Source organism: Thermobia domestica, chromosome 1 (genome assembly GCF_964235325.1).
Source record: "Thermobia domestica chromosome 1, izTheDome1.hap1.1, whole genome shotgun sequence".
Taxonomy (NCBI): Eukaryota; Metazoa; Arthropoda; class Insecta; order Zygentoma; family Lepismatidae; genus Thermobia; species Thermobia domestica.
Genome location: NC_137454.1, coordinates 316,249,433 through 316,257,913, shown reverse-complemented (window position 1 = coordinate 316,257,913; position 8,481 = coordinate 316,249,433).

Below are 8,481 nucleotides of genomic sequence, written 5' to 3'. Positions count from 1 at the left end.
AGTTCTCGCTATGTTACCGTTTTATGCTATGACGATGAAAGTTGAAACTGTTGTTGAAACCGGAAGTAATAATAAATTTAAACCATTTTCAATTTTAGTAGAGATTGTGAATGACCATGATATGTTGCCTATACACGCCCAATCGTTTACAAAAAAAAAAACCGTTTTCATGTATGTTACCGTTTTCATCTATGGGTTAAATGTTAGAACCGGAAATTGCTAATTTGAACCACTTCTGGGTTCAATATAAAGTTAACGGATGAGATGGAACCTATTCTATTCATTGGATGAAGAATCAATAGCAGAAAACCATTTCTCTATACAGGGGCGGATCCAGGACCGACTTCTGGGGGGGCGGTGGGTTGTCATAATGCTACTTTTAAGGGTTCCAAACTCTGGGATGGATTTTATTTATATGTAAAAAATAAGAAAGTTTCCTCTTCTGGGGGGGCGATCGCCCCCCCCCCTAGGATCCGCCCCTGTCTCTATATCACTTTCTGTCTTTGCTTTGGTATCTGTCAACAGACACACGGATGAAACCACTCTATAAGATTTCCGACTTTATGCACAGCACAGTTTGGTAGTTTAAAACCTGTCTTTGGTTCCATAAATATTATTAACACTAACATATCAATGATACTCTTGTGTATGATTCAAAAAGTTAGCCGTGAAATTTAATCTAGATTGGAAGTAGTTGTGGAAAGGCCTCTTGCTATAACAGATTTGTAGGTGTTCAGATAAAACCAACATAATATTTCTATTTCACAACGGGCGAGTAATGCATAGGTCATTTCTACTGTATATCAACTTCACGGACCAAAGCGACTTGTGACTTGATGTGAAACCATTTGTTAGTTCTTCAAGGTCAATAACAACAAAATAGCTAATACTAGCACTACACGCGACCCATTACTTCGATAGAAGAGGCAGATTCAATAGACGTGTTTACTTATGAAAGAAGCCCTCCGGCACTTAGGCTGGGTGGAAGCAACAACATTCTATGCGAAAGAACGCTGTTTGTTCTATCTGTTCGAGTTTCCTTGTGTGTGTCTGTCTGTGTGCGGCCTGGGGATCAGACGAGTTGACAAAAAGTTACTAAATTTTAATAACGGATACTTTTGTCCAGGCCCCAGACCAGGACCAAGTGGTTTTTATTTTAAAAAATCGAACCAGGGGTCTCAGAGGAGGGGGACGTTTACCGAGACATGTAATAATATTAGAAAATTGCCGATATTTGTGTCGAATTCATAGTTTTCACGGTCACTGAGATCAATGGTGACACTTCAATTAGCGATGACTTTCAAAATCAGCTACCATTGCGTGCGGGCCGGGGTCACCGGGAGGGGGAGATGTACAGAAACACGTAAAAATAATCCAAAATGACCTATATTAGTATCAAATCCTTAGTTTTCACGGTCGCTGAGATGAATGGTGATTCTTCCAGAGGCGTTGAATTCTAAATACAACTCCCATCGCTTGAGAGCCAGAGGCGTTCTTTTTAAATTTTGAACCAGGAGGTCTCAAGGGGCGTTTCCCGCGATATGTAAAAGTAGTAGAAAATTACCGATATATTTTCGTTTCGTTGTTCAGTTTGTTTACATAGATATTTTATCTGACCCATGCGAAAAGTGGTTATTTTCAGCTAGTTATAATTAAATGCAAGAAATAAATTATTAATAATATACAGGGTGGCCCAAAAGTACGTATACAGTACCGTACTGAACAGCTCATTGCATTTTATATAATTTCTTACTTTTATCCATCAGGTAGACTTAGTTTCTTTATTATTTGTTCTTAATATGTTTTTACTTACATCTTAAGCTCAGAAGAGCCGAAGCAAATAAACTCATACACTAGAATGTTATAGTTGATCAATACAGAGGTGTATGCCTACGTTTGGACTACGTGAACAAATAGGAGTGCATTTTGAAAAAAAGAAACGAAAATGTAAACATACATAACCGTATTTGACTTTACATAATCTATCCTAAACTGCGGTCACTAATCTAAGATAATGTAGGAAAAAATACAAGAAAGTAATTAATAATAATAATAAATATGAACATATAAAAATATATTTTGAAAGAAAAAAGTTCCCCTGGCAGAACTTGTTTACTCCAGACGCCGAAACGTTAACCAGAGTTGGAGTGGGTGAGTGGGTCGAGTTTTCTGAGTGGGACGTGGGTCAACAGCATGTGACCCACCAACCACCGTGACCCACTGTGACCCATCACTCACCATGACCCATTCTGCTCACTGCATTGTAAACAGCATTTTCTGAACAGCATATTTTTTTCACCCTCGACTCTAGCCATAGAAAGTAAAAACTAAAAAGAAGAAGAACATTGAAGAAGCAGTTGAAGTTAAATTTATATCATGGCAGTCACGGTGGTTCATATCAAGGACTGCCTAATATCAATATTAGGCAGTCAACTAATATCGATCGTTTTCGATTATTTTTAGAAATCAATCCTATATATAGAAAATGCCCCCCAACAAAAGGGAGTTTTAAAAAATGATATTGAGATTAGGGCCTAACTATGTATATGCCAAATGTAATTTCAGTTGACTTTGATGTTGATGATCACACATACATAGTTATATTAAATTTTTATATAATAATTCATACATTATAGGTGATTCAAAATGAAACAAGTAGTTAGCTCCTCTAAAAACTCTTAGGCTGTGTCTGAAAAGTCTAGAAGTAAGTTCTATTGCTATTATTACAATTGCAAATATGATCAATTTCCTAAAGTTCTGCAAGAGTGCCTGGAGTTCTTTCTTCAATAGAAACAAATGAAAAAGAAGAAAAAAGAAGGCCTTGAAAGTAAAACGTAGACAAATTCAACAGTGCTCAGAAGCTGTCTACAATGCACTGAGCAGAATGGGTTGGTGAGTCACAATAGTTCGGTGGGTCAGCTTGGGTCAGAACGGATTGTTTGGTCAAAGTGGGTCACGGTGGGTTGTGTGTCGCAGCGAGTCATATCCTGTTGACCCACAACCCACTTAAAAATCTTAATCCAATTGACCCACTGACACTCCATTATTTTAGTCATTTTTACCGAAATCTAGAACATCAACATTTTCGATTACTTTCCAAAATTCGCCCTGTAGTGGCGAAACGGTCAGTGAGTAGTGGTTGTGCCTATTAAATCCTTTTCTCAGAATCACAATATCTACAACATATCACAGTTTCAGTCAATTTTACCGAAATCCAGAATATCACCATCTTTGGTTACTTTCAAGTGGCCTGGTTGTGGCCAAATGGTCAGTAATTATTGGTTGTACCCATTAGGACATTTTCTCAGAATCACAATATCTACAACATATCACAGTTTCAGTCATTTTTACCTAAATGCAGAACATCACCATTTTAGCTTACTTTCAAAAAAGTCATCTCGTAGTGTCCAAACGGCCAGTGATTATTGGCTGTGCCTATTAAGACTTTCTCTCAGAATCACAATATCTACAACATATCACAGTTTCAGTCATTTTTACTGAAATCCAGGACATCAACCTTTTCGGTTACTTTCAAGAAAGTGGCCTGTAATGGCCAAACGGAAATTGATTAGTGTGTGTGCCCATTAAGACCTTTTCTCGGAATCACAAGATTTACAACATATCACAGTTTCAGACACTTCTGTCGAAATCCAGAACATCACCATGTTACGTTACTTTCAAGAAAGTGGCCCGGTAGTGGCCAAACGGTCAGTAATTATTAGTTGTACCCATTAGGACATTTTCTCAGAATCACAATATCTACAACATATCACAGTTTCAGTCATTTTTAGCGAAATCCAGAAAATCAACATATTCGATTACTTTCCAAAAAGTGGCCCTGTAGTGGCCAAACGTTGAGTGATTAGTGATTGTGCCCTTTTCTCAGAATCACAAGATCTACAACATATCACAGTTTAATTTTTTCGAAATCCAGAACATCATTTTCGATTACTTTCAAGAAAGTGGCCTCGTTGTGGCCAAAGGTCAGTGATTAGTTTGTGTGCCCATGGAGACCTTACAAGATCTAAAACATATCACTTTTCAGTCATTTGTACCTAAATCCAGAACATCACCATGTTCCATTACTTTAAAAAAGTGGCCCTGTAATGGCCAAACTGTCAGTGATTAGTGGGTATGCCCATTCAGACCTTTTCTCGGAATCACAAGATCTACAACATATCACAGTTCCAGTCATTTTTACCGAAATCCAGAACATCAACATTTTCGATTACTATCCAAAAAGTGGCCCTGTAGTGGCCAAAAGGTTACTGATTAGGTGTTGTACCATTTTCTCAGAATTACAAGATCTACAACATATCACAGTTTCAGTAATTTTTACCGAAATCCAGAACATCACCATCCTCACTTACTTTCAAGAAAGTGGCCTGGTTGTGGCCAAACGGTCAGTGATTAGTGGGTGTGCCCATTGAGACCTTTTCTCGGAATCTCAAGATTTACAACATATCACAGTTTCAGTTATTTTTTTAAGAAATCCAGAACATCACCATGTTCCGTTACTTTCAAAAAAAGTGGCCCTGTAGTATCGAAACGATCAGTGATTAGTGGTTGTGCCTATTAAATCCTTTTCTCAGGATCACAATATCTACAACATATCACAGTTTCAGTCATTTTTACCGAAATCCAGAAAATCAAAATTTTCGATTACTTTCCAAAATTGGCCCTGTAGTGGTGAAACGGTCAGTGAGTAGTGGTTGTGCCTATTAAATCCTTTCCTCAGAATCACAATATCTACAACATATCACAGTTTGTCATTATTACCGAAATCTAGAATGTCACCATCTTTGGTTACTTTCAATTGGCCTGGTTGTGGCTAAACGGTCAGTAATTTTTTGGTTGTTCCCATTAGGACATTTTCTCATAATCACAATATCTACAACATATCCCAGTTTCAGTCATTTTTAATGAAATCCAGAAAAACAATATTTTGGATTAATTTCCAAAAAGTGGCCCTGTAGTGGCCAAACGGTCAGTGAGTAGTGGTTGTGTCCTTTTCTCAGAATCACTAGATCTACAACATATCACACTTTGTCATTTTTCCCTAAATCCAGAACATCACCATCTTCGGTTACTTTCAAGAAAGTGGCCTGGTTGTGCCCAAAGGTCAGTGATTAGTTTGTGCCCATGGAGACCTTTTCGTGGAATCACAAGATCTATAACATATCAAAGTTTCAGTCATTTTTACCTTAATCCAGAACATCACCATGTTCCGTTACTTTAAAAAAAAGTGGCCCTGTAATGGCCAAACGCTCAGCATTTATTGGTTGTGCCCATTAGGACATTTTCTCAGAATCACAAGATCTACAACATATCACAGTTTCAGTAATTTTTACCGAAATCCAGAACATCACCATCTTCGGTTACTTTCAAGAAAGTGGCCTGGTTGTGGCCAAACGGTCAGTGATTAGTGGGTGTGCCCATTGAGACCTTTTCTCGGAATCAGAAGATCTACAACATATCACAGTTTCAGTCATTTTTACCGAAATCCAGAACATCACCGTGGCCCTGTAGTGGCCAAACGCTCAGTAATTATTAGTTGTGCCCATTAGGACATTTTCTCAGAATCACCACATCTACAACATATCACAGTTTCAGTCATTTTTACCGAAATCCAGAACATCACCATGTTCCGTTACTTTCAAAAAAGTGCACTCGTAGTGTCCAAACGGCCAGTGATTATTGGCTCTGCCCATTAAGACTTTTTCTCACAATCACAATGGTTACAACATATCGCAATTTCAGTCAATTTTACCGAAATACAGGCCATCAATATTTTCGGTTACTTTCAAGAAAGTGGCCTGGTTGTGGCCAAAGGTCAGTGACTAATGGTTGTGCCTATTAGGACGTTTTCTTAGAATCACCACATCTACAACATTTCACAGTTTCAGTCATTTTTACCGAAATCCAAAACATCACCATGTTCCGTTACATTCAAAAAAGTCGCCCTGTTGTGGCCAAAGGTCAATGATTAATGGTTGTGCCTATTAAGACTTTTTCTTATAATCACCACATCTACAACATATCACAGTTTCAGTCATTTTTACCGAAATCCAGAACATCACCATGTTCCGTTACTTTAAAAAAGTGGCCTAACGGTCAGTAATTATTGGTTGTGCCCATTAGGACATTTTCTCAGAATCACAATATCTACAACATATCACAGTTTTAGTCATTTTTACCGAAATCAAGAACATCGCCATCTTCGGTCACTTTCAAAATAGTGGCCTCGTTGTGGCCAAACGGCCATTGATTAGTGTTTGTGCCCATTAAGACCTTTTCTCGGAATCACAATATCTACAAAATATCACAGTTTCAGTGATTTTACCGAAATCCAGAACATGGCCATCTTCGGTTACTTTCAAGAAAGTGGCCTCGTTGTGGCCAAACGGTCATTGATTAGTGTTTGTGCCCATTAAGACTTTTTCTCAGAATTACCACACCTACAACATATCACAGTTTCAGTCATTTTATCGAAATCCAGAAAGTGGCTATCTTCGGTTACTTTCAAAATAGTGGCCTCGTGGTAGCCAAACGATCAGTGATTAGTGGTTGTGCTCATTAAGACCTTTTCTCAGAATCACAATATCTACAAAATATCACAGTTTCAGTGATTTTACCTAAATCCAGAACATGGCCATCTTCGGTTACTTTCAAGAAAGTGGCCTCGTTGTGGCCAAACGGCCATTGATTAGTGGTTGTGCTCATTAAGACCTTTTCCCAGAATCACAATATCTACAACATATCACCGTTTCAAGCAATTGCTATGAAATCCAAAATAACGTTAAGTTCTGCTGTTGGCAAAAATGTGGCTCTGTAGTTACCAAACGGTCAGTGATTGGTGGTTGTGCTTATTGAGACATTTTCTCAGGATCAGAACATCTACAACCCATCACAGTTTTACTGATTTTCATTGAAATCCAGAATATCACTATGTTTGGCTGTTTTCAAAAAAGTAGCCCTGTAGTGGCCAAATATCAGTGTTTGGTGGTTATGGCCATTAGGACCTTTTCGGAATCACAATATCTACAACATCAGGGTTTTAGTATTTTTGTCCAAAATCTCGAATGTTGTTTTCTTCGGCTTTTTTTTTTAAGAAAGTGGCCTCATGGTGGCCAAACGGCTAACGATTTTTGGTTGTGTCCATTGAGACTTTTTCTCAGGAACATAATATCTACAACATAACACGGTTCCAAGCAATTCCACCGAAATCCAATTTCCATAAAGATTGTTCGGAGTCCTTTCTCATTTCGAAGGAGCATTGCCTCTGCAAAACTTCTCTGTAAAAAACTTCAAAACCCGTATTTTGTACTTTGAAGTCATCTTTGCATCGGCAGAGTATCGTTCGTTGAATTTGGTCCTTTTAAATCAAAGGTACCCTTTTTTAAAAGGGACTCTTTGCCTCCTTTAACCTGTTCTCCAAAAGAAACAAAACAAAAAAAAACATGTGTGCATTTATTTTCGGTCTAGTATATATGTGCCAAGTTTGAAGAAAATCAGATGAATAGAAATCCTTGTGAAGCTATCTCCTTTATAGTTTCACTTTTTGGACTTGACAAGTCGTTTGTCCCGAAGTTCTCAATTTCTTTATTACCTCAAATTGCATTGTAAATAAATGCACTTGCAAATTTGCAATATTATATACTGTAATTTCTTAGCCGATACAATTTTCTGTTCCCGAAAAACAAGAAAGCACCCGTCAAAAGCAATTCATCGAACTTTCCCCTAGAATTTATCATAAGAAAGTTTTTTGTTCCTCTCTCTGAGATTTGCATCCCTTTTACCTTTAGGGCCACTCATTGACAAAAGGTACTCACATGACCGCTATATACAGACATGCTCTTAGGTAGGTCAGAGATTGGGAAAGTAGACGATTTTTAATAATAATAATAATAATAATAATAATTATTATTATTATTATTATTATTATTATTATTATTATTATTATTATAACAATTAGGTTTACAACTAGGGTCCCATCTCTTTATCTTGTATGAGAGTTCCGCTAGTCAGCTAAGCCATTGGTGTTCCTTATTCTGTGTTTCTCTCTCTTTCTGTGTCGTGTGGATGTTTGTTTTGGGGTGTTAGGCTTTTATATTAAACCTTTACATTATATAATCTTTTTCTTTTCTACGAGATTTTCTTTTGGAAAAGGAAAGAAACTGCTTTCCTCTTATGTGTGTTTCTTACCATTCACCTTGTTTGAACTGCTTAGGTAAGATGATTTTGTAACTTTTATGTCATCCATTGCCATCACGATAATAAAATGGTAAGTCTTAACAATTTATTTTATTATCTTATTTGCAGTTTGCCACACTGATATATTTGTAACAAAATTGAGGTTTGGTCCAACGCCTTTCGAATGTGCAACCAACCCAAGCGCTGAGCTTTTTGGGTTGCCTGCTATTGCAGGAAAGGGAGAATTGCAGGTGGTAATGCACTTTTGGAGTCGTGTATACACTTAAT